This window comes from Pocillopora damicornis, chromosome 8, assembly GCF_964200805.1.
Source record: "Pocillopora damicornis chromosome 8, jaPocDami1.2, whole genome shotgun sequence".
Classification (NCBI taxonomy): domain Eukaryota; kingdom Metazoa; phylum Cnidaria; class Anthozoa; order Scleractinia; family Pocilloporidae; genus Pocillopora; species Pocillopora damicornis.
Genome location: NC_142677.1, coordinates 19,492,797 through 19,518,533, shown reverse-complemented (window position 1 = coordinate 19,518,533; position 25,737 = coordinate 19,492,797). Strand labels below are relative to the sequence as shown.

Genomic DNA, 25,737 nt, shown 5'->3' with positions numbered 1-25,737 from the left:
CAAAGCCAATTAAAGACATATTAGTGGCAGGTATTCCTCAAAGCACCAAAACAAAGTTCCACCAGAAACCGAAACCCCTTCTGAATTATTCATAATGTCGTGAACACCTTTAGGCGAAAAGGCTACACATAAAGTTACACGCATGCAGAACACCTTCAATGTTACAGACGAGGTAAGTTCAAGATCTACTTTAGAAATCAAATATCATATTTGCACTTTACATTCAAATTGACTTGATGTGGTTGCTACTATAAAACATCTCCACCGAAAAAGTTTGCGTGTTGTGCACATCACAGCACGTCACAAACAGAATCAAAACAACATGCATATGTATTCCATTGTTTATATAAGCAAGCGATAAGTTTGATACAGTGACAGCTGGCGATTTTTACGAAGAACAAGAAAGAAAATAAGAAAGAAATAATGACAGACTTGTCAAAACATGTAATTTTGAGAGAACAATGCAAAATGAAGCGGGAGAAAATTTATTTCAATCAAAACTTGTTAATTTCTTTTTCTTTTTCCTTTAGGAAAACAGGAAAGGTAGATTTAGTAACTTGGAACATCTGTGGCTATGTTTTGAAATATGGGTCTACATTGTTACTGTTTTGGGACTCAGCTTCCACGGGAGTTTACGCCCACTCTCTCCTTGAAGCCAAGACAACATATTTTCCTCTTCGTTCTGTTTTCCTCTCAAACATGGTAAAGTCTTTCTCAGAACCCGATTCCACATGATAAAAAAGGATTTTGAGAGCTACCTTTTTAGGAGAGAGTTCTTCCAAAATCGTGTCATCACATCCTAAGGAATTGATTTTTTTAAATTGACGTTCGAGAAAAGAAAACAGTAGGCAATTCTTTTCCGCGGCCTAAAACGAGATAAACCAACGAGGAATGCTCGGAGAACAATAAAATAATTTCAGTGTAAGATTCGGTGTCAACTCTTATCAAGAAATGTCGCGGGCATTGCATAATATGGAGCGAGAAGTCAACCAAAGCACCTGAAAGAAAGAAAAATTCCTGAGTTTTAATTTGATAAAGAAATACCGACATCAAAGAAAGAAATACTTTTATTCGTAGTTTGATCTCGTTTCACTTCTGGGTAAATTTGGCCTGATAAGAAAAACAAAACGGCGTGGAAACTGGATTGGCCAATCCGATAGTGTACACTATGCACGCATACATCTCAGGAAGATGAAAAGTTGTTACTATTCCAAAAGTGCTATTCAGCAACAAATAAAAGAGGCAGTTCCAAATCGATATCTTAGGGTGAAAAAGTCATCAATGTTTCAACCGTTGTTAGCCGTGTTCTTAATGTAATGTAAAACGAAGCCTTTTGAATCGCACTGGCAATATTCAAGATATTCATAATCTCTTGAAATATTCTAATTCATATTTTAAATAAAACAGTAGATTGCTTTATGACAAACATGAAAATCACCAACAGTATGGCAAACTAAAATAGCAAATTACTAGGACAAAAAAGGTGCTGGCAGAAACACGAATTCTAATTATACCTGCACAGAGGAACGTAATTAAAACATCTGTCAATTATGATGATTTTAAATTGCATTCTTTTTTAACAAAACCGAAACCTCGCAATGCCGGCATATGTAACTATGAATAAGGTATTCATCGCCTGGCTTTGATTAACGACGACAAGAGACTCTTGGCGTGAAAACTCAATCCTTGCGTTGAGATTAAACGTAGACTTCAACTCAAAGGCGTCGCTCCTTTCATTTTCTTTCCAATAACATCACTTATTACTTCATTTCAGGTAAGTGAAACAAAGTCTTCCATACGATCTGAACGTACGGCGCCAGAGCCGATTAATTAGCCAAGAGACCTAAGCTGTGCCCGCACGTTTTTTTTATTGTTTTTTTTTTCCCCATCGTGTTGAGTTGACTTTTCGCAGTTAAAAGGTTGGCACCAGGAGGGTCCGTGTCAGTCAACTTTCATCTGATGACTCATGGTGGCACCGGATGAAAATACAGGTATAGGGCTTTAAAGAGTCCTATTTCCTGTGTCCTTTGTCACGTCATAGTTATGAATGACTTTTTGACTTTGAGCCCTCTTTGCCTTGATTTGAAGTAATGAAACTCATAGAGAATCAGTGTATGATAAACAACAAATAAGCCCATAGCCTTGAAGTGGCTTTGGGTCGAAAAATTATCAATATTTTGATATCATAAGGTCTAAGTATTTCAGAGTGTTCGTCAACTTATCCACATCATCTTTAGCATGGCGTTCCTGTCCCCTTGTCGCATGGGTGATACCTAGCGCTTCCCAATATTGTGTCCTAGTTCGGCAACTATATGCGCCATTCACACTTGCTGTACACCAGAAATATCTTGGGGTGGTGGGGGGGAAATTGGATTTTTCATTTTGTTCATGGAGTAAGAAATACCTAAGTCAAAAGACAAAGACCCTGCCTGGGGCTTCTTCCGAGGCGCCACGAGTCTAAGTGACTGCTATACATTTACACTAAAATCACAATCCCCTCTAAAGGAAAAGCTGAATCCAATATTTTCAATCTCCAGTGTATTTTTCATTAGTATCAATGTATGTATTTTGTATTTTTGTATTTTTTATACGCAATTTGCACCTTCCTGCATGCAAGTTTCCATGTTTTGTAACGTAATTCTTTCTTTTGTGCTTTGTTACATTATTTTATTACACTCGGTACTCTTGAGTTTGTACGATAAATAGGTCCCACTTATATTTGTTACTTGTTTAGGATTTTTAGCCTTTTAATTTTCTAATTTGTATACACCCGTAAAAGGCCGAAGTATTAAATCACCTGAACAGATTAGGGTAAGTCTTCTCTCTTCAACCTACATAGCCTCAACAAAAGCCTTGATTTCAGATCGAAAAAGAATCGTGTCTGCCATACTAGCTCATTTTAAAACTAAATTCAGCACTCTATAATTTAGACAACAATGAATAAATAATGCATTTCCGCTGTTTGCGCCCTCTTGTAGGTTACCATTAATTTGTTACGATATGCTTCCTTTTGTGTTGTGTGATATTACCTGACCTAATTCACATTTTCCTGATATATATTAAACATCAGCGACTTTGTAAGATCTTAGGATTTTTTGCGTTTTTTAAATTTTAACTCGTGAATACCAAATGTTCCACCTGATGAAAAAGTTCCAAACCGGCATTGTGCAACACTAGTTTATTTTCTCTCTCCCTGAACTACAATTATTAGGAATTTTGGAGAAAATACTTGCATACTTTGGATCCTTCTCCTGGAAGCCGTTCGTTTGGTAGCCGTCTTACACTTTTATACCTAATAGTTCACTTTTACACTTTAACAATATCTATAAAAAAAAAAAAAGCGTCGCAAATTTGAAAATCTAATAAATGCACTAGTTTACTAGTTTGAGCATTCTGACGTGGCTTGGATGATACCAAAAGTGGCTTTGCCTCCATCCTAGCGTCAGTACTGTATTGATGAGGCCCAGAAGGCCGAAACAGTACTGTCTGTAGCACTGTCTGCAGTTAACTATGTTTGTATGTATGCACTTTTTTTTTAACAACAGCTGGTAAATGGTCTGGATAGAAGCAGATATGTAACGAAAAACTTTCCTTTGTAAATGCATACATTGTTTTGTTACTATTGTTTGTTTTGTTCAATCAGCATTTTGTTACACACTGTAAATTCAACTTTGTACTTTGTTTTATTCAAACTGAAGATGACAGAAGAACTGCCGAAACATGTTTTTAAAAAGTGTCGTTCATTTTCTTAAAAAAGCTGGTAACCTTTTTGTTGTAATTACTCTATCGACATTGCTGATCCTAGCAGTATGCAGGACGCGTGTCATATGAACTTCTTAATAAACCTCGCTCATCGTGGAGTCTCTGTGGCTTAGTGGTAGAGCATCGCAGCGCGGAATCCGAAGGTCTGAGGTTCGATTCCTCGTGGGGACTCAGAATTTTTTCTTTGTCCCACGCTCGTGACAGGACGAAAAACATCTTTCTTTAGTTACAATTGGTTGAAAATATCACCAGATAAGATGAATACAGCATGCCGCAATCCCTTTTCTGAGCGAATAAACACTAACTGAAGTATCTAAGCAACAAAGGCCTTGATCTGCATGATTCGTCCGTGGAAGATTGCACGCATGTCACAAAGAGGAAGTTGGTTTTTTATTCATAAAAGTTGCGTGTAGGAACGGAAGTTACTTAAGCTTTAAAGGCACAATTTTGTCTGTTTGATTTTTCAAATCAGAAATGATGACCTTAGGCTCCATTACGGTTGTTATCACTTTCAATTCGGGACCAAGTGTCTCCATAATTTATGCGGTAGTTTTGAAATGAGACACTGATAATTTTTCGGCAAAGCTCGAAAAGCAATTCAAAATTTCTCCAGATACAATCATTTCAACTTGAACTTTCAAGAGTGCTAGTCACGTTCTTTTAAGTCATGTAGATGAATATTAATTACAGGCTTATCACAGACTTAAAATATGGGAATGATTTCAGAGGGCTGAACGGTGGCTTACACTCAATACATTCAGTCACCTTAAAAATCAGGTAAGCAGAACGAATTTTCAAACATTTTTAAAAATTTTAAAGTTCTTTTTCTCCGTGTATTTGCATGAGAGAGACTAAATCCATTGGGGGTGAGCTTTAACAACGGAAAAGCTGGCACTAAATAGATATATACACCCCTTTTCAAAAACGTTGCAATTTGAAAAATTATATGAAATATCTACACCATTTGTTTCCTCATCAAAAAGTCTCTTTTTGACGAGAAAACAAAAGTTATACACGCATGAATTTTATTCATTGACGATCGTCTGAAGTATTTGTTAGTGGCAACGTTACAAAGTCATGCAGAGAGCAGTAAATGAGACTGAGAACTAACATAACTCTCTCGCGTGGCTACCTTTTTCAATGTGTTAGACATCCTGCAGCGTTTTTCATGTTTTCAATTATCACACCAAAGACCATCCTCTAAGTTAGGCGGTCAACTTGTTTCCTTTTCGTGTTGTGATCCTGAGCTTCGTGTGCCTTTATTTTGAGTTGATAATAACAACGAGAATCCATATGGACGTTGGTCCACGTTGAAATAAAGAAGCTGTCAATCTGCCGCTGCGTTTACGAATATTCTTTACTATTCCCCATTTGTTCTTTTAAAATCAGAAACTTTTCTTTGTCTTTTTTTTCTTGTTTTTTTGCTTTCTTTCTATATTTTTCCCCTTCTGTTAAGTTCAGTAGCGAGCCATAATGTTTTCTCCGACTTATGGTGACTTGTTACGTCATGCTGCTTTATCGATCAAATGTTCGTGATAGAGCTGCCATCCTTATCAGTAACCATTCAAACTCGGTCTTAGGTTCTCTAATCCACAGCGCGCGACAAACTCCGTAATTCCTTAAACGGAGGCTGAGGGGGTGAAAAATTGAAACTTACGTCTATGGAAATATCATATTGACGAATACGCCGAATGTTGCTATTATGAGTCTCATCAGATATCTCTGTGCAGGAGTCATACTTAGGGAAAAATGGCAAATTTTTTCCTTCAAGTTTTGATCAAATTTTGAGCCGAATCTGATAAGTTTAACAATTCTTTTTCTTTTTCTCCAAACAAAAAAGTGAAGGATCAAAGAGATAAAGACAGATTAATAGCATGAAGGTTCGCGATGTAGGAGAATAAGTGGGAGAATATATTCATTTAGAGAAGGAGGGAAATTACTTTTCCACGCAGTTAGAGGCCAAGATTCAACCGACTCACACAGCTGCAAATTATAAAATCCAATAAAATGGACCTCTCACGCCATAAAAAGTTTTATAATATGGTAATTGTAATATGGTCCCTGTTAAAGATGCATTAAACTACCGTATTTTCGCTACAGTGAATTCAATTATCTCGATAAACATTTCCAAGGACATAAATTAGTATTTGCACGATCGTGTTTAAGCCGTTTTGAAAAAACGGGATAAATCATTCCAGGGGGGCTCTTAAATTGCAAGGTTGGCTCTGTAAGGGACCAGAAACCTGGCTGTTTCTTTAAAAGAGGAAATTCAAAGTTGAGGGTTCTCAAAGACAATGAATATGTTAAATTTAAAAAGAAAACAATTGATGCTGTGAAGCTGGATAAACGCTACTTCAAAATCGATCAGGAGAATTGTCAATTATATCGGCACAAGCAGAACTAGAACCCGTTTTAGAGGTAATTAAAAAACGCATAAATATATTTTAGCTCTAGAATTTACTGTTTATTTAAAGTTTAGACTAGCACTTTGTTGTATTCAACTTTTTTTTGCACGGTGTTTAAGTTATATTCATCCCGCCTACATGACGACTTTATCTGGCTTGACCTTTCTTTCCTTTTGCATCGTTTCCTAAGTCATCTTCAGTTACCCTGGAAATAGAGGAAAATTCTGAAAATGATTATTGGGACTATCGACTATTACAGAAATTAAGCGTAAATGTATTTTATTTAATTTCAAATTTTAACTAAAATTTGCATCCTTGCCAGACGAGGGAAATAGATATTTTCTCTGCTAGGGAAATAAGAAGGGACGAGACGTGAAGGACCTTTCCTAATTTTCAGCACATCCAGCTTTGCGTACAAAGTAATGTTCTGTAGTTAGCCACTACTGGTCATTTTTCTAATCAAGATGTGGAAGGTTGTGCCCTTTTTTTTAGTCTAAAAGCAGCAATTCCCATTCAACACTCATTTATCGATGGTCAAAGTATAATTCCTACAAGCTAATTGTGTTATTTTTTTAGTTATCAATAGTGATAGTGCAGTGTTTTCTTTGTATTGCATCTAGTTTTTATCATTTTCGGCTCTTTAAGTGGTCGATTGACGATAGTTAAAGGTGCTTTAGTTTAAAAAGTATTTTACGTCGAACCATACTAACATACATCATCCATCATCCAATCAAAAAGTGGACCTGATACATTTAAAGGGTAATTAGCTACTAAAGGGTTTTTGGCGGTGTTTTATAGAAACTGGAAAATTCTCAATTTAACCAGAATGCCGAAAATAATTCAGAATTGAGTTTGTTTGCTGTATAAACCTCTGTCATTGGTCTAAGGATTTTTCGTCATCTTCTCGATCAATCAGGATGCAACCTTAAATTAACGGGGACTTGTTCACCCGCATTTCCTCGCGCCTAAAGCCATTCAAATGTGATTAGTAAGAATCTCCATTGGCTCCTTGTTAAAGTTTACCATAATCATCATCATTAGTTGCCTCTTAAGATAACTTTGAAACGTACGTTAAGGCCACCGATGCGGGATGTTTTTTACAGAACAACCCCTCACTCATACAATACTAGAACACATTAGACTGTTAGTTACCGGCGTTACGCAATCGCTTTGCTAGTAGTAAAGCCTCATTGAGGAGGCGACCATTCGAGCCCCGGTTAACAAAATTCAAAGGCACAGAGTTACTGTAGCCAGATTTCCTTCATTTTTTTTTTAAAAGGTAACGTTTGAAAGCTGCTTTCACGGATTTGATCTGTCGCCATTCATCATTTTAGCAAATTGAGCAAACATGTATCGTCTTAATAATGTTTTTTTTGTTTTTCTGTCGTTTTTTTTTTTAACTTCGACACCCAAGACTTATAACTTGAAAATTTTTGCATGGCACAAGGTAAAAATATTCACAGGCAAACTCGATTTTTCAAAGTTAATCTTTCTTAATTCATTCAAGTTACTCAAATACATCTATATGATAATCAATCTTCTTCGCCTTGCAAATATGTGAGGCTTTAAAATCTTCCGCTAATGATGAGCGATCGATCACTATTTTCCATTTTACTTTACTTTGTTTTAATTTAAAAAGTACTGTTTCCGACAAGCTCTTATCACCCTTCTGAGCCATGTTGAGCCACTGATATTTTGATTGCGAAAAAATGGGCCCTAAATGCAAAAAGGAAGATCTAAAGTGTAGAAATTAAAATAACTGGCAAAAACAAGAATTAAGAATCCTCGCGAATTTACATTGTTCTAGGTATTCGGCTTGAGGCCAAATACATGTGCCGACAAGTCGGAGATAAGTATCGCAAAAAAAAAAAAAAAAGCAAAAATTGTACATTTTGGAAGAAAAGTTTAATTAAGTTTAAATGTACCCATGTGTCTTCAAAATGACCGCGATTTTAAAAAGTGGAAAAATATATTCCACCTTATTTGCCGATAACATTTAACTTTTCCGCCAACTGTATTTATATATCCCATCCAAAGTTGTTAATAGCTTAAACCTTTGTAGTCACCGCTAGCGTCAATTTTGTTAAAGTGAAACAATATTGCTAATTTATTATGTATACAAATAATAAAACTTTTGTTATCTTTTCTTCATAACACCAGGGAAACGAAATTAATTTTTTTTTCTGGCTGAAAGATTAGAAATGTACACTCTGAACATGGGAAATATTCCCTATTCTGATTTTGAAGATACATCTATATCTGATCTATTTTCTCGAATCCATTTGAAAAATGAACGAGAAGGTGGTTTTATGTCATTTCGGCCAAAAAGGTCGAAATAAAGTTGCTAGTAAATGAGTTTAAAATAATCTCTCGGTGTTAAATATTTCGTCGAGCATTCAGCCATAATCACTAGAGGAGATTAAAAAAGTGCGAAAGGAAAATCAGAATTATTCTGAATGTGAGATATTTGTTCATGAATCAAGCTAGGTACCAGTTATGACAGAATCACAAATGAAACAAGCTCACTAAGGGCCTATTTACACGGTACGACTTTGTCGCATGCGACAAGCTTACGACAGGCTTATGACACGAATTGTTTCGTGTAAATCAAACCTACAACTCGCTTACGACTCTTAAGTCATGTCGTAGGCCTGTCGTAAGCTTGTCGCATGCGACAAAGTCGTGCCGTGTAAATAGGCCTTAAGGAATAGTAAATGTAACTTGTATACAATGTTGCGAAAAAAACCGGGCAAACAAACATAAAAAGATTCTTAATCGGCTAGAAAGCGTTTAAAATGATTCGTTTAGCTCTTTGAAGTGAAATACAGATCAAGAAACAAAAAGCGAAATTGCTGGCAAATTAGCAACTTTCAGAGGGCTCATCTCCATTTGTTTTTTTAAAAATGGTAATATACATTTCACTGTTTTTACAGTTATCTCGCCGACCTCTGCGTGTGGCCGATTCTTAAACCAATATTTGTTTCTAGAGCTTAGCGTACGCACAGTAGGGGAGGAAAATAAGATTAGAGCATCCCCTTCTTATCAACAAATTAAGCGACATAAAACTTGCATTTTGGCGGCATTCGCTCAATATTGGTTTTGCCGTCTCGACGCGAACAATACAAAGCCGTTATACTTTCCGGATCGACGCTTAACGCAGGAAACAAAAGGCGTGGGAGAAAAAGAGATTCATAGTACCTTGAGGTAATTCTTATTGATTGCACCTGAGTTTCATCTGAACAAAGTTTATTTTTATGTGGCTTTTTAAGTTTCCAGCTGATCGAGATGTCTGGGAAATGGATCCACGATGTGGGTGTGTGAATCTTTGAGGGGATAGTTTTACCTACGTGGGGTCATTGATCTAAGAGAGTGCTTTTGAAGATTCGTCTATCAATTTCGTAAACAATTATTTGAAGTATGACAGGAGAAGAGAAAATTACAATTACACTCACGAAATGCTGAGGGTGATTCTTTAAGAATAAATATCACGAAAAAGAAAATGTTTGATGAGGAAAAAAATTGTGAGTATGAAATTTACTCTTCTGAGGTCTTCACTAATAGTAAAAAAAGTTGGCTGTTCGAGCGAAAAAAAGTCAATCCGAATTCAAAAGCTTGAAAACTCAAATTTGAAAAAGAAAGGAATAATTGAGGAATATTCAGTAAGGTAGTAATTTGGTCTTCAGAAGGTTCTACTGGCCTTCCTTTCTTGGCTTTGATGGTTTCTTCTTATTGGACTTTGCTTGCTTAAAAACCGTTTCAACCGTGAGCACCAAATATTTATTATCATTACGAGTAGCTATTTACTACAAAGGTGCAAATTTGTTAAGGGAATATTGTAATTCTCTAATCTTGACTGCCAGTGGGAGCCAATAACTAGAAGGAAATATTTACTAAACAATGCCGAATGTTAGTTATGCCAGTTTAGATCTCACACGATTAAATTTAAGATGGATCTGTTTTGAGCACAAAACTCACATCGGATACCGTAATTAGTAACTAGTGATAAGAAAACAAGCGACAGGCTAATTCAAACAAATATATTCCGAATATAAACAGATCTGATCATAGCACTCAAGTATAAAATTCTCTTGACTAAAATAATAAAGAATTATTCACCGATCTGGTTTTGGTATAATGTTAGCAAACAACACAACAAATGCTTCTACGCGAGGTGATCGGTAAGTAGAACTGCCTTCCCTTTGGACAAAGAAACTAACCGGCATTCAGGTAGAGCGTAATTTTCAAATTGTCCATCATTCAAATTTTAATCCCGTTTTTATCATGACAATCTGCTACTGAGTTATTCCTGCTAAATACTGAGTCTTGCGCAAGCCTCTTAAGGAAAAGCACGTATTTACATTAAAGAATTTTTGTTAACAAAAGTAACAAAGGAAGGAAGGAGGGGCAACTAATCACGGAGAAAAATTCGGAAATAACTGCTTTTTAATTCATGTAAACAATGTGCACGAGTATCCGCTAAGTTCCCTGAAGAAAATTCCTTTGAGGTAGTATAAATAGGAATTTAGCATTTTTATTTTCACAAACGCTAAATATAATGAATTTTCGATAGTGCATCGCAAGCAGACACAATGAGTTTTATTCTTTAAACCAAAAATTTTAAAATTAGGACTGTTGGCGGCGTTCGGCTTATTAACATTTTATAATTTGCGGCTTTTTTCTTCACCACAAAAGTAACCATATCACTTTTCGCAAGAAAAAACACCTGAATTATACGCAATCTGTTCTTTGTCCTGTTTTCTATTTTACAAGAGCAAAAGTTAGGAAGATAAATTGAAAAATAAGTTCTAGTCCTAAATTCCTTCGTTTGGTCGGAAATCGACAGTGTTGTAACGTCATATCAGCCATTATCGTGGACACCGGTCGCCACATGGCAGACACGCGGGTGAGAGATATTGTTTGTATTTTCCAGCTATAGCAGCGTAGAGCAGTATCGATAGTGACGTAATACGTCACGCGCTTTTTGTCCCATTGCGTGCCACTGAGGAGATGTGGGCGTAAAGTTGTATGTTTTTCTTTCATTTAACTAAACTGAATTAGGTTCTAAACCACCCTCCAAACAGTTGCTCCCTTTAATTAGAAGTCGAAGGCATGTAGTATACTAGTATTGTTGCAGAGGGACTGGCTTGGACGCGACGCGGGTTCTATTCAAAGAAAAAACGAGGTATTTCTTCAGCTGGGCCAAGTTCAACATGGTACATAATCATTTCCCGCCACGCTTCTGACGAGTGACGAACGGTTTATGAATTAATAAATAAGAGAGTTGCGTTCGTCAAGTCACATGAACGATTAGCATTGGCTACCAGCAATGAGGCGCGAATCACGCTGCTTCACTTTAAGTCTCCTTTCCGTGTGGGAGGACGAACATATATTAATTTTTGTCCTGAGTGAGAACAAAGTGGAATTTTCAAGACCTGTCGCTACAAGGGCATTAACTGAAAGGAAAATTAACGATTGATACACCCTCGCGTTACTTAGGGACTCGAACAACTCAGGTAAATATGATGAATATACGAGGCACATAATTTACTACGATATTTGTGTGTTTAGTGAAATGCTAAAAACTTAGAAAATTTGTAGTAAACTGAAGTTAAAACTAGGGAGTCATTAAAAATTGAAAATAATTTCTTGCAATTTGTTCTGTGAACGAAAATTGGAAGGAAAAAGATGTATTTGATCATATAACAATATTACTTTATTTATTTCGTTCCTCGCCCGAGGTCACCATTTATAATCACAAAAATGAATCAAAACACTGAAAATTGGATACACAGCTGAAATTCCCTGCTGTGTAGATCGCCAAATAAATATAATGAGGAGATAATCTTTGCAAAATGGCATTTTCGAGTGGACTATTTGAGGTAGTAATCCATTCCAAAGTTTTGAAGACCTCTCATCAAGATTTTCTCTTTAAACCTATCACCAAGGATTCGTGACTAGCATGTTTTCGATAGAATCATTATTTCTGCTAATTAAAATGCTGTTATATACTTGTCCATTCAATTTTGCATTCATTGGGAAATTTCGTAGCTTCTCCACGAGATTACTATGACATTAGAAAGCACTCAAAAATCTATTAAAATCACAGCTTTAGTCGAATGAGAAACGACACTTTCAAATACGCAATTTGCTCATAATTGATTTTGTTCTTTTCGAAAAAAAAAAAAAAGGACTTCCTAACAACCGGGTGGGTGTTCCTTATTGTTGACTTTTTGACTAAGCTTTTGCCCAACGAATCTACTTATCTGAACAAAAGTTTAGTTTGCTTTAAGAAGGGTCTTGAATTTTAAGTTTATAAGAATTACAAGAAATCGCGCTTAACTCCGAGTCTCTAGAATATCATATGTAATGAAACGTGATTGGACCAAACTTTGAACCAACTAGGCACCAAGGTCAGGTCCTGCACTGAGGTTAAGTTTTAGTCACGTAGACGAAAACGGCGTTTACAATAAATAAACATTCGATGATACTGCGATCCTCCAGACTTTTTGGAATTACTTTGAAAGCTATATTTAGGTAAAGATAGAGTTAATTTTATTTCATTATCTCAATTTGTAATGATTAGACGGTAGTTCAAGAGGCAGGCAAAAAAAAAAAAAAAATTATCAAGCTGAATACTGGCGGCGCCGGCCAGCTTTTCTGCCGGTTTGTTTCAACTGCAGGTGTTCTGTTATCGCATTATATAAACAAGATAAACAGTTTAACAGAGCACAACATGGTAGAACGTGAGGTATTTTGGTTTAAATGCAGATAAGCTACGGTTCCTAACAGGATAAATTTGAATATTTCGAAATTTAGTCACGGCTTTTGAAATCTAGTTCGTTCTTGTGAATTTGCAATAGGTTGTCTTTTGTTCCTGTTTCTGTTTTTTTCTCCAGTACTATGACACACAATAAGTGTATGAACCAATACTAACAATAGTTGTTCGTGTATGAGAAGATCGGGTTTCTCGCCCGCCTCGCTCAAAACCACCTTGTAACTATAACATGTATGACTATATAAATCAACGTATGATTGTAAATCATCCCTTCATCTTCAAGAGGTATATGCATCAACACATATCGATATTTAAGTCCATTAATCATCGTCACTTAAAAATAACTTTAACGTTTTAAACGCCGTCACATTACGCCTCTGTAATTTCGAATTGTCTCATACTTCGTATCGTATACCTGGCTTTTTTGAATCCATACGAACATTGATCTAGGACAGATGAGAAACTATGGAAAAACCCACATTTTTGGTAACAGACTATCTTCCTCTCTCATAAGGTGACGGAAGTACTTTAAAACCCCTTTTCGTATAGATCACTTCTCACGAAAATTGTTATGTAAATTTCCCCTTTTTTTGTTTTCCTTGTTTCAGGTTAATTGATGCAATTGATATTGTGTGAGGCTAAGTATCATTTTTATTTTGCCTTGTTTGGTTTCAGGGTTTCTACAACAGAATTAAGGCAACTTCAACTGCAGACATATTTATCATCTGTCTATATCATCCCGAGAGCACTTGCATCAGCTTTCAGTAGCATCTGAAACTGTCTATGGACACAATGAGATCCACACTCAGCAAAGAAACTAATGAAGTCGGTGAACATTTAGAACTGAGCGAGCAAATGAAGACGCGATGTCGACAGGTCGCGCGGGAGTTGCAGCATTTAGGAGATACACTCGAGAACAGATATTTTCGTCAAGACGTTGATGAAAATCAAGAGAGACGTCCTCTTGGACTTAACATGCTGGAAATTGCCAGGGAGATCTTCCGGCGATATGTTACGGAACTTTTCGCGCGTAACAATTGAATTGTGGAATAAGAACAAAGATATTTCCGATCTGACTCTCGGCACTGTTCGTACAGTTGTCAGCTATTTCTGATCATGACGTTAGAGTTTTGCCGTGCAGCATTTTCAATTATCGTGTGATCAGCTGAATCAGCAGTTTCGATCAGTCACGAAAACAGAATAAATCACGCAAGAACATGGATATGGAAATACGCATCAAAGCCAGTCAGGAAAAGCACACATTTCTGGCTTAGTGTGAGGTTTATCACGGAAAGGTCATTAAGGGCTGTGTTTGAAAAGAATTTAAGATTATATGGTGTTAGGGATCTTCGCGTGTTTTGGTGCGTAGCTTGTAACTGACAATTTTTACCCGTGTTTACCGGCGTACCATGACAACGCTAGTTCCCATTTTAGAGCTCGGCGACTATAAGATAACTAGCAGAAATAATCACAAAAACAGCTAATTATGAAACAACATGCGTTAAATTCACCATATATTTTGCTTCCGAGAAAATGAAATGGCCAAAAATACATGCGTGCGAAGGGTTATTTGGAATAAAACAATTCATGTCGCTGGTCACTAAATTCAAAGGAAAATATATATAAATAGATGAAAATCTCTCGTATTAGCGACTCGTGATAGCCAAAAGCTGAGTTGTATGGAAACTAATCAAACATCTTTAAAAATAAAATTTGTAAAATTATGTATTGGTCCATTCTTGTTTTATTCGCGAAGTGTCCGTGTTCGTGAGTGTGAGCAAACAACCAGCACTTTAGGAAACGCGATTTCCCTAAAACCAAATAAAGTGTATCAAAGCAGAGTTTGTAAACACTCTTTACAGCTGCCTTAATTTTGAATGAAAATAATGAGCCTAAACTTGAAAATTATTTCATACTCGGTTTCATACTTTGGCATATAACTGACAAGTGTAAAACTTCCAGAAAGGTTATCTCACAAAAACACATTTGAAGTCCCACTGTAAATTAATTCGCCTAGGGGATGTTATTGCCGTTTTTGGTTCAATAATTTTCTAGAACACACATGTCGTGAGAGATGTCATTAACAACTGGTTAAGAAGGTAAATAAACAGCAATTGAAAAAAAAAATAGAATCTGCGTGTTCACGCTCGAAAAGTAAAGAGAAAATATTACAAGAGAAACAAGTTGAGCACATAACTTTCATATTTGCATAACTCTTATCATTTTGATCGACAAGCCGGAACAATCTTGCCTTTTTCTTAAAGAGTGTTGTCAGAGAAAAGTACTTCTGCGTAAAATAATGACAATCACACTTAAAGACACGGGAAATGATATTGTAAAGCGACTTTTAAGGCTGTACCACGATAATGAATAAGAAAAAGGTTTGTAAGGAGCATTTCAGCCTTATTGTATTTATGACGTAAAACCGATCTTTGGAAGACACGTCGCGAAATTAACATCGATAAAGTCTTTGTAAACGGAAATAAAAGGAAGTCTACTTCAACTTATCCCACGAAAAACGTATTGAGATGAGCATAGTAGATTGCAATCAAAAAGTATCAAAAGATAACAGCGAGATTAAAACTAAACAAGTCGAGAGTTAACTGTTTATCTGGCAATGTTTTGAGTATTGAAAGACAAAGAAACTGAAACTGGAAAACATATGGAAAATATTAGACTTTTATCGATACTTCTTTTTCAAAAAGAAAATATCTGCATGTACAAAAGCAGTATACTACCAAAAGGTCTCCTCCGCAATAGCTGAAGAAAGTTATTTTTCATGATGATATGTCGTGACTTTTCTTAAGTATCTGAAACACTCGTGCAGCCAAATTGATGCTAGTTTGCCCCAATATAGCTTAAATGTTAGTCATAAATCATTTCTAGACTCTACAAAATAAAGATAGCAACATTTACCATAACAAACGAAGCTAAGTAATTTTCTTGTAGAAAAAAAGGCCATACTAGTGTACTTAAATCAGGTTACAGAGAGTCCGACTTTTCCAAAAAAGGTGTTCTTCCGCATTTACCCTTCAACAAAAATAATATATTTGCGTGTTCTGAATAAACTTAATCTAATGCTGATGGACGTTGTAATGTCTATGCCTGGGCTAAAAGTTCTTCCAAGGGCAATAAACAATTGAGAACCTCTTGGTCACGAAATGTTGACAATGAAAAGCTGTTACACAGTTATGTGTTACAGTTGACAGCAATTTGATGTATCTTTTTCTTTAGAAACAGTGTTACGTAGGTAACTAGCGTAACACAAATACACACATAGAAAAACTTCGTCATAAGTTTTCCATTTTGTTCCAACAGAGACATCACATCCGCGCCGTTGTGGAATTATTAGTTAGTGAACTTGAGTGCATTTACCGGTCAGCGAGAGCAAAACTCTCAACCTTTTCTTTTTCTCTGGAAATTTAGATAAAATAACGCCGATAGGCAGAAGACCAAGATCCTTCAAGATATGACTCTCAGATAGAGCTAAACACGGAAACTCCAGGTTAGAGAAATATTCAAATTGTAAGCTCTATGTACACAAAGTGAATTTTCCGTTATCGTTATTGTATGAATGTGTCCATTTTTGATCAACAACAATAACTTTCGGAACTGTAGAAGCAAATAGAAGGACAGAACTCTATCTTTAAAACGGAGGTCGTCATTATGTAGCTTTGCTACCAATTATTATAAACAGAACAGTTTTTTGTTTGGACGCAGCGACAAATTGGGTTTACAGCTGAGTACATTATATCCGTATTAACGAAGTATGAATTGAATTTATTTAATGTTCAGGCTTCCTTTTCTGTGCTATCTGATGGTGAAATCTCATTGGCTATCCATACTGCGCTAATGGCATATAACACAAGATTTTCGTACCTTAATGGCTTCATTCCTTTTTCTAAACATTCTATATGAACCTTAATGGTAATATTATCTTGAGGATAAATTCTAATTGTATCATCTCCACTTTGAAAGCTTATGTCAATCTATTAACGTCGTTCTGTGAACGACAACAAATTTCTTAAGTTTTTAATAGCATTGCCGCATTTTTTTCTTCATCCGTCGAAAATCGTCGCTCTATAATGCAGAAAACTCGTCTCAAAATCATAAGTATTGTTTTTGTTTTTTTTAGTTCTTGAGGGACGGCAGGAAGACGCATTTGCTGTCTGTGATATGAACTAGAAAGTCTTGAACCTCTTTCTGCTGAACCAAATGAATCCATTGAGTTTCTTTTTAATTTCCAAAGCTAGTGTCAGCATAAGTTTATTTGCCGTTGAAAACTAAACATAAGTCTGAACTCCTAGCTACATTTGTTCAATTCTCGCAGGCGTTTGTTTTGAATTTTAAGCGCTTTTAAAATCTGTCAAAATCATTCTCCAAGTAGTCATCTGAATAGCCCCGAGATAAATATGGCACTAAAGTAACGGAATAACAATTTTTAAGAGCTCGCTATGAATGTTTTCCTAAAGTCCTCGTTAGAGAGGCCCTTTTCCTCTCATTGATTATTTAATCAGTACATAAGGTTGTTTAGAATGTCACCAGCTCCGGATGATATATCTATGTTTTGAGATAAAAAATATTGAAACATCGAAGTAAATGTCAGAGCTCCTCCTTGAGTAATGTCAAAACGGGTATCAGCAATTAAAACTAAGAGTTTTTAGTTGATTTAAAAGCTTTTTGTGGTGGGCCAGACTCAAATTCAAAGATAAGCACTTGGTTATCGACAACTCTGTCAAAAAAAACAGTACAAAATTGAAGATAAAAACCTCTCTTTTTTTTTGGAAATTGATATTAGATAGATTTCAGCTAAGAATGATAGTGTTTTGATTATTGTGTAAAAGGAAAATAATTTCCATACTTATCACTGCCATAATGGACCCTCCCATTGGAGACAAAATAACCTAAATGTGATGACATGACCTAGATTGAACACGCAAAGCCCACACTCACTGATACCAAGGTAAGCGAAGCGCTTGAGTTTTCATCACAAAATTTTTGAAACGTTCTGAATCAAATCAAAACCTTCAGCAAATAGATACGTCTTAGAGTAGCTACTTTCGGTCGTTAAACTTTAAATTGTACCAAATATTGGAAAGGTTTCCTAAGCAATTCGCTTATGGTACATAGCTACACGAGGCTGGCCGGCTGTCATGTAGTTCAGTGCTGGTTTCCTTTTTCATGTTGTTTAAGACATAGACACTCATCCTTATCATCCCTAAAATAAAAGCCATCCAAGCACAAAAACTGCAAGAAAAACAAAAGCAAACAAAAAAAAAAAATAACAAGGATACTAAATTTTAAGGTAACAGTCGTAGCAGCTTCCTTTGTGTTCATTTAAAAAGACCCTCTACATTATTTTCAATCTAAACAAAATTATTTACGGTACGCTATAGATAGCGTAACACACAACAAGCAGATGATAATTTATTGTTTAGACCTATTTTTGCATCAATTACGCCACAGATTTGTAACCTCTACTGTAATTTAATCTTCAGAGGAAGCTAAAAGTCCTGCTTTTGAGGGCATTGCTCTTTCCAGCTGATCTTACATGACGGCCTTTCACCCGTGAGCTAAACTGTTATAAAAAGCAGCATATAAAATAAAAAGCAGAAATGGGATTGATTTTTTAAGGTACAAAAAATACTTGCTTCATTTCTACTTCAGTAAGTTCAACCCAGTTTGAAATTCTAAAAAATTTTCCATCAACAACTTAACTGAAACTTTCACATCTTGCTCATCGAAGCTAAGACAAAGTTGTCCCTGCGATAGAGTTGCCCCTGCATTGCTGGTACCAGAGTAATTGATAAGCTTTACTTTAGTAAAAGTACATGCAAGTTAAGAGCCCCACACCCACTTGATAGTGTTCTTCCAAAAAAAAAGAAGAAAAAAAAGGTAAAAACTAGAGCTGAGCTCAGTCTATGATCACCAGTCAATTCTTCTGCAGTCTAGTGTCGTCTTTTCGCAGCAAGACCTCAGTGTCATTGACCACCATTTTCAAAGCGGCTTGCCCTTAAACGAAGAATCCCACTATACCACTACACTCTAAATATCGTCTATCTTTCTTGTGTTTCTTTCAAATGGCCTTATAGCCATGACTAGATAAGAACTGTGGATCAACGGTTGCATTTATACAGGAATGTGCTTAAATATTAATTTTACTTGCTCATGAAGGTACGATAGCAGGATTTCTAAAAAAAAAAAATAATAAAATTTTTCAATCGATGCTATGCCAATCATATGTAAGGTTAGCCGTAAAAATATCCTTGGAGTAACGTACTATAATTATTCGATTACTCTTCAGACCTACAATTAATAATTCCTTAGGACAAGTCGAGACGATTTCGTGCGACGAAACTGACCCTTGACGAGCAATATATGAACATGTTAACGATTAGCGAACAACTGAACCGGGGCACAAATTATGACACTTGCAGGTACCAGCCGGTGAAATTCTCAGTTTCGTTCACGGACACCAAATTATTATTTTTTTTTGCATGCAAGACACTTCAGTTTCCAATATTGGTTTTTTACGTCTGCGAAGCAATCAAAACTACTACGTCTCGTCTTGTTAGAGTACTTAAAGGCGATGGAGATGTGCTGTGTATGACACAGGTTGTCAACGAGCTCTTCCAGAAGTGAGCCTTCCATCTACATAATGAGTAAGAAATTCTACCGCCGATTATTGAATGCTTTTCAGATGTAGTGAATTTAATTGGTGAAATACATTCATAGGACTCTACACCGCTAATGGATTATGCAGGAGAATGAAATAAAAGACTTTTTCACCTTACGTGTCATTCCTTACGGTATAGACAACAGATCATATATTCAGACAGAGTGGTTACCATTGTTTATCTTGGAACCTCCGGTACAGGGAAAATTAGGAGACATGTTTGTATCTGTCATTGGTTTCATCTGTTTTTGATGTTAAGGCAGCTGTGAAAATTTTGTGCAACAGATAGCTAACTTAAACAAACGTGAAAAAAGCTGGAAACTGCGGCTATGAATTAATGGTTACTCGCATGTTACTGATGCCGTGACGAAGATTGTGACGCCAATTGTGAAATCAAAACAAAATTTTCAAGAAAAACCAATGCAAGGAAGACAGCAATTGTGAAACCGCTAAAACTAAGGCGACAAAGAAGCCGCAAAGCGAACCTCTTGGTCGGAATGCTTGGATGTCCGGCTTCTTCAGCGAAACGCTGGATAACGCACGGAACGAGGGTTATCGTTTCGTGAGAACTCATTATAAACGTGTTAACAACGTGTTAAGGGTGTAAATCCACATGTCGACCGCTGACCTTCTGACGATGAGGAATATTGAATTTGCGTAACTGTAACTGGATATTTGTTTACATTACAACAGCGTCAAGGGGTTATAAAACTGATTTTACCGTGTCTGTACATCAGTGTTGAGATTGATATTTCAAAAGACTGACTGTTGCTGTATCTCTGCATTAGAGACATTTTGTTTAGTGAAGTGACAAAGCCAAAGGTAAACAGTGGACGTTTTTGCTACCTCGGTTGGTTCTTGATAATTTTTGATCGATTTATTTACCAAAACCTCGATATTTAAAGACTTTACGAGATAGAAATCAATCTGTCCAAACCATGTTATTTCAATATGTTAAAGTCCTAAGGTATAAGACATTCATTTATAAATCGACGGAAGTTTAATTGTCTAAGGTATTGCAATTAATCTGCAAAGACAAAAAAAAAATGAGCGCCTGAAAAAAATGGCTGAAGTATGTTATGGTAGTATCTCAAGGTTAAGTGACTCATTCAATTTCTCATTTTTTGCACACAAAAAGGAAAAACAAAAACCTTTAGCAAAGAATGATTTCTAGGCGAGTGAAGTGGATATGCATTCTTCTGGCCAACTTTATCGTATTCTCAATTCGGATTATCCATATTTTACTTTAGTTCCTTTTTTCAACTTTCGATAACATTTCATCGTATTTCTACCTTTACAGTCCTTTAAAAGAAGATATTACATAAATATGGGCTTTCATGACCTCGAGATACTGCAAAACACGTGCGAGGAAATTGGTGAGAGCCATTCTCATGAAATGCAAGCAACATGTCAGCAGGTTGCAGCTGAACTTCGAATCATTGGAGACGCCTTAGATAGGAGTTACTTCCAAGACACTTCAAGCAACAGTCGCCGACGGTTTTTCATCGGTGCCGTAATGCTGGGAATCGCAACCAAAATTGCGGTACATTACTTTGCCAGGATATTTGCTCGTAACACTGATTAGCCCTACGAGATGAAACACTGTGAAAATTCGGGCTACGGTTAGCTTCCTCTCCGAGATGAAAACGTCTCTCAGTTCAGCTTCGAGACTAATTGGAACGTTTCTCGAGAAAATACTTCTTCAAATGATGTAGGGAATGTATTGAAAGACTGTTACTGACGTTTTAATGTTTAATATTATATCATTAGCCTTAAACTTCTGAGACAGGAGAACAAGAGAGAAAGCCTTCGAGGAGAACACCATTCATTCGTTTACGAAGAAGCAATCTTTCATGGAGGTAAATTTTTTTAATGTATCTTGACTCAAACATTTTTAAACAAAATATATTCGCAATAAGTTGGATCAAGAAAATGTCATAAAACGTTTTGTTGGTTAATATGATGTGTGATGCAGAGTGCATTGTTCCGCGACACCAGAAGGTTTCTTTTAGGTACCACATCCAAAATTTTACACAAATATTTTGTAAATTTATCCAATGGGTGCATGCATGGATCTCGAATTATTGCTATGTACAATTTAGTTTGAAATGGCTGGTTTTGCATTGAATAAGACCTCGGACATGTTATTTTATTGACCATTATATGTTACGTAAAATTTTCTCGCCAATAATCCCATATATTTATATACAAAAGAGCTGAACGTAGTTGTTTGTTTGTATCAACATTTATCGAACGCGTCAATTAGAACGTGAGAAATGGTGCTTATGATAAGAAAGGAACATCCCTAACTTATCTGAATTTATTTTTTATGTACAGGGAACAACCTTCAGAAACAAGAGATAATAAAACTGCATTATACGTTGTTATTTAGTGCAGACGAGTAAACCTCTTATCTAATTCCACCAAAAGTACCTCATTTGCAATGCAAGTTTTTCGTGAATATTTTGTGAGGTCTCTAAAAGGGTCCTACCTTTGTTTCAGCAAACAATTATTTTTAGACATATTGCATCTGGGAAAAAAATTTAAATTAACATATTTTTAAAGGACACTTCGATGGCTGCAATAGAAAAGCCTCAGGCTGAATTGATCAATGCAGGGTGTTGGACACTAGGAACATAAAAAAAAACTCGGGCAGCAACAACGACGAGAAAATGGTAAAGAAAAAAGCTTGATGAGCAAAAGAAATGCCTGGCTCAAATGTACGAATTTTCTTTGATTTGCTTGCCATTCTTGTTAACTAATGCATTTATATGAAGGGGAACTAAACAGTCAACAATGGCATCGTTGGAAAAATTAGTATTTCCTATTCAGAATGTAGGCCTCCTCTTTACAGAGCATGCTCTACACAGTCCTGATGTTGATACAAAAAACTAAGGTGACAGTCAAAGAAAACAATTCATAGCATCTTTGTTAATGGCGTCGTCGTTAACATTGGAATAATCAATTTTTAAGGTCCCAATTGCATTGCGAAACTGTTTGCTGGCCTGTTCTGTTGTTTAGATGGGGACCGTAGCGATTAACAGGGCGACGACGGAAACGAAAATTTTTCGGAACAATAGGGTTTAATGAGCAAAACAATGGCTTTGCTAGTGCGTTCTAAAACTAAGCATGTTTGTTGACCATCCCGTACATCAAAAACTGAACAAATCCCTCAGAACAGAGGCCTTGACAAACCAATTTGTCTTGTTTTCATTTCTATGATCACTTCCTTAATATGGATGGGTCTGACGATTTTAGACACAATAAACACGTCTGGCTGTCGGAAAATGTAAGCATTATCTTTTTTGGCACAGGTAGAAAGACTTGAGGTTCAAAATATACGTACGGAATGTTATGGAAAACAGTAACATATAACTCAACTTGTAAGATACTTGTAACTTTATAAATTAATCACTTTTATAAGGGAAAATATGATTTTCAAAACGTTAAATTAAAAAAAAAATTATACACAAATAGAAATTTATCACCAGTGTGTTTGATTTGATAATTGAGTCAGTTCTTCATCTTTTTCTTCTCGTTCACTTCTAACATGTAATGAATATTTTGAGTTTTGTCAGGAACGATCGTTTGTCGTAAGTATCCAGAAAAAACACCCTAACTTATGATTTACTGAGAGCTATACCATCATTAACAAACGTACCTCTCCTCATTTCCCGATCCATTCTTTCCTACTCTGTGTTTTAAATTTCAAACTTCCACGCAACTCATGCCCAGTCATGTAAACTCTCTGCTGAAGACTGTGAAAAGCAACATGGTAGAGTGATATTCCCTAGCGAAATTAACGGTCACATTAACTAAACCAGTTACGTAAGAGTTTCTTTCCTTTCCTCGCTTGAAGGAGGCTTTTTAGCCGGCAGTAATAGCTAACAAGCTTAAGCTAGACATAGCTTATGAAATATACATAACAAACAGTTGTGAAGGGGATGATTCACCTAACAAAGGGGTTGGCAAGAGCAAAGGTGTCACAACCAGTTGAAATTTCCTATGGTTATGCTCTCAATTGTTGAAGGAGAATATATTTGCATTTCAAACTCGTTTAAGAAAAAAATTAACCACGGATAAAAAACTATAGATGAAAAAATTTCTTGCGCAATATCCATCATGTCACTGGCTTAACTGTAGATCAAGGGAGTACTGAAGTGTGGTGCTGCGTCGATTGGGAGTGTTGGATGGTAATTTTGTTTAACAACTAAGTCTATAATGTAAATTGGCCATAGTATAAAGTCTATAAAGCTGACTTTTCGGGTGCCAGCCCTTCGTCAGTTTCTCTTATGAAGGGCTAACTCTCGAAACGCCAGCTTTAGAAGGTCGTGAGCCGATTGACATTTTAAACTCATTTGATAAAACCAAATTAATTTTGGATCAACTGGGTTTATCTGGTAGGCTTTCCTAATCTCTTTTAGTTGTTTCTGGGGTTTTGTAGTGTGCTTTTTTCACACCCGGTCAGATTCCCGAGATCTGTTGCCAGTAGTTGACGGTCTCAAATTTTCACGAATTGTTTTTACTCCGAACTGAAAAAGACTGATAGCAGATAGAGCACGAAGGAATGGGAGGAAAGAATTGCAAAGAAGCTTTTAATTACAAACTTGCCGTGTTTGCTTTGCTGATCTGTCAGAATAAACTTGTTTTAGGGTGTAGCCGACAGAGTTAGACTCAGTCATTCGTTCTGTGGTTTGTATACAATTGCGTTTTCAAAGAGATCCTTGCACAGTCTAGTAATCCGTGTATTACAACTCACTCCCAACATTATCGGGACTTTCTCTGTCAAAGTTATTCATGTCAACGTGAGATCACGATAAATTCTCCAAAACTGCATCAATAGAAAAGAGAGGGAAGCCGCGACTTTGAACCTTATAATTAATTAGCAACCTGGACGCTTACCTAAAGCCAAACAGTCTCACTCCTCTGTTTTTTTTTCTCCTTTGCATCTGTTAGGAACTACCGCAATAAGTATTCTTTACTCAATACTCAAATAATGATTCTTTTACGAAAACCAAAGCGACAGCTGCTTGTTAACCACGCACCGTGATTCCCGCCCACTTGGACGTTTGCAACCGCGTTGCTCAGCTGTTTTAAAAAAGCGGCGTCAATAATTTAGCCTTCAGCTTAATAAAATAAAATTTTCGAACCATCAGCTGACTTGAAGTAATAGCAAAATGGCATAGAGTAGTTTATGATCTTTATAAAGCATACGAACCGAAGGTTTGCCTGACAGTTTTTGTTTAAATCCATTTACACGCCTGGTTGGAGACGGACATTGTGGATGCAAACCCGAAAGTTATGACACATGCCGGACAAGCTAGGGCGCTAACATAGAACTATGGATCTTAAGCTTTGGTTCTCTACAATTACTCCAATCGCCACTCTATTTTCTTGTTCGAGATCTAAGTGGAAACCGAACGACACACTCTATAAAAAAATTATATTCAATACGCCTTTCCCTTGATCTTTAATATATTCCAGACAAAAAAAGTCTATTAAATTTTAATTGCAAATTTTAAAATAACGTTTTTGCTAAGAAGAGCTTGGCTGATACACATGCGAGGTCTACAATAAAAATAGAGAGCGCGTTAGATCAGTGAACGATATTCTAATCGATGCCAGCTACCCTGAAATAAAAGATCGAAAAGAAGAGAAACACGCGCTCGGTTGTATCGACTCTTGTCGCCTGAATTAAAATTTTTGAAAAATCGAAGTCCTTGAAACATTGAGTCGCAACACGTGCAAGGTTTAGAACGGACGAAGAAGCACGTGCGATCAGTCGAGGATCTACTTACCAATGCTTATGTTTCGTGATGAAAGATCAGAAAGAAGAATGGCGCATTGTCGTTTGCATAAACGTTTTTATGTCTGTGCTTTATGACTTACATACTTCTTTGAACTTTCAGGTTGCCTGGTCAGTTCAGGCTTAAAAACACATACATTCAAGAACATAACTTTTGACTTTTTAAGCCGTTTTTTGTTTACTTTGAACAATTTTTGTTCCACGTATGTTGTTAATTGTCTCTGCACATGGTTACCAGATCATACGGGATTAGGTTTTCAATTAAAAAATAAGAGACTTTTGGAGGGGTAAGTCTTAGTCTAGAATTAACAGA

General features: G+C 36.3%; 3 long non-coding RNA genes and 1 other non-coding gene across 4 annotated transcripts; 3 read left to right on the top strand and 1 right to left on the bottom strand.

Moving 5' to 3' along the window:
- Positions 1 to 6,202: 6,202 nt before the first annotated feature.
- On the bottom strand, positions 6,203 to 25,527 carry LOC113671811 (uncharacterized). The gene is made up of 4 exons (XR_003446281.2): positions 25,417 to 25,527; positions 24,521 to 24,706; positions 23,280 to 23,376; positions 6,203 to 6,372 (listed from the first exon to the last, which is right to left on the bottom strand). It is a non-coding gene; the product is annotated as an uncharacterized LOC113671811 (transcript).
- LOC113671813 (uncharacterized) lies at positions 11,289 to 14,666 on the top strand. Its single transcript, XR_003446282.2, has 2 exons — positions 11,289 to 11,680; positions 13,618 to 14,666. It is a non-coding gene; the product is annotated as an uncharacterized LOC113671813 (long non-coding RNA).
- Positions 16,165 to 17,218, top strand: LOC113671814 (uncharacterized). Its single transcript, XR_016179349.1, has 3 exons — positions 16,165 to 16,293; positions 16,369 to 16,447; positions 17,078 to 17,218. It is a non-coding gene; the product is annotated as an uncharacterized LOC113671814 (long non-coding RNA).
- Positions 21,344 to 22,002, top strand: LOC149041739 (uncharacterized). The gene is made up of 2 exons (XR_016179350.1): positions 21,344 to 21,477; positions 21,956 to 22,002. It is a non-coding gene; the product is annotated as an uncharacterized LOC149041739 (long non-coding RNA).
- Positions 25,528 to 25,737: the final 210 nt, after the last annotated feature.